Here is a 1,583-nt window from a genome sequence, read left to right as displayed (position 1 = left end):
TTCCCCCTCCCCCCCACACCCTCACTCGGCTGTAGTGAGTTGATCTCTAAAACTACCCCATGACTTATATAGATCTGATTTGGAGTCAGTGCTGTCCTTCCGAAAGTGATTTTTATTTGTAATTGTGGTGTACGTGGCTGAAATACTTATTTATTACACATATTACCAATTTAAATATGATAAATAAAAAAAGTTTGCACGAAATTAAGAGCAGATAAATTATTTCCTATGTTAACAAGTCATCAGCATCCAAAGATAAGTATGTGTAACAAGTGAATAAGGTTTTTATTGTATTATAATTATTGCATTATCTCGTGACCATCATCTGTGATATTTTAATGTGTGAAGAGCCATCTTATGGAATGCCAGGGAGACAGGTGCTCAATAGTTTGGTTATTAATATGTGGCTAAAATTCACAATGATTTTTTAAGGGAGAATTACTGGTAAGTCTCGGGCATCTTCGAAGGTGTTAAGGGATGACCTGGCTCCCTTTCGGCAGAAATTTGCATGCAGTCCTAGAAAGAAGTGCTTAGCCAAAAACTAACACAAAAATCAGCAACAATTTAAAAAAAAACATTTTTCTACCAACATTCTTATATATGGACATACAAATTACTGCAATTTTAATTGGCATTTATAAGTGGAAAGTTTGTGTGTGGCACACATTTTTGTCATGTGTCTGTGGTGCCCATATTTCTCATAATCTAACAATGCATTTTATACTGAAAAGAGTAAAGGCATGAGAGATATGCAACATACCACTTCAGATACCTGTCGTTTGGGAGCCATGGGACGGACGGTCTTTCTCTTTCTGTAGGTAATTTTTTTTCGTTATTATTATTACACCGGGTGCATTGGAAAGGTACTTCTGGGGGAGCAGTAAATAATAATTTGTTGCTCAGTAGCTCACCTTGGGTCATGCTCTGTCAGTCCACAGTCTTGTTTTAAATGAATTTCTGAAGGTGGTTGTGGCAGTCACTAGCTTTTGGTTCTTTGCGGCTTTGGGTACACCATACTAGGGTATGTATAAATTTTCCTCACTTCCTCCTTGTCTTCGTTTGTACTTGCTTCCTCTTGACTGTAGTGTGTTTAAAAAAGAAAAAAAAGTTGAAAGTCAGATCATGGGGTCTGAATTGGCCATCGCCTTGAAACTTCTCATGAGACTTTTGTAGCAGGAGTTTCTTATATTTCACAGAGGCCAATTTAGGATTCATTGACTAGTAGTGCTAATAATAATAATAATCCTAGCATCCCAGTATAATCCTTTACCTGATTTCCATGGCTTTTTACACTAGAGATAACGTAGTTCTTAAGGTCATTCCATATATTTTGTGCTCCATACTTCATTGTGCACATTCCATTAGTATAATAGGAAATATTTTTCTCCAGTTCCATTTTTCATTCTTGTAAATAATGGAGAAAGTTATCCTTGACCCTTTGCTCTTAGGGAAGATGGCTCATGACGACCTATCTTGTTGAGAGCAATGAATTTTCCTTAATCGAAGATCAACTTCGATTAACTCGTATTTACTCTCAATATCCTCTTATGCTTTTCTTATAGTTGTTTTCTCTCCCCATCCCA

The sequence above is a fragment of the Penaeus monodon genome, chromosome 15 (genome assembly GCF_015228065.2).
Source record: "Penaeus monodon isolate SGIC_2016 chromosome 15, NSTDA_Pmon_1, whole genome shotgun sequence".
Taxonomy (NCBI): Eukaryota; Metazoa; Arthropoda; class Malacostraca; order Decapoda; family Penaeidae; genus Penaeus; species Penaeus monodon.
The sequence above is the reverse complement of the archived record's forward strand: the minus strand, read 5'-3'. Positions refer to the sequence as shown.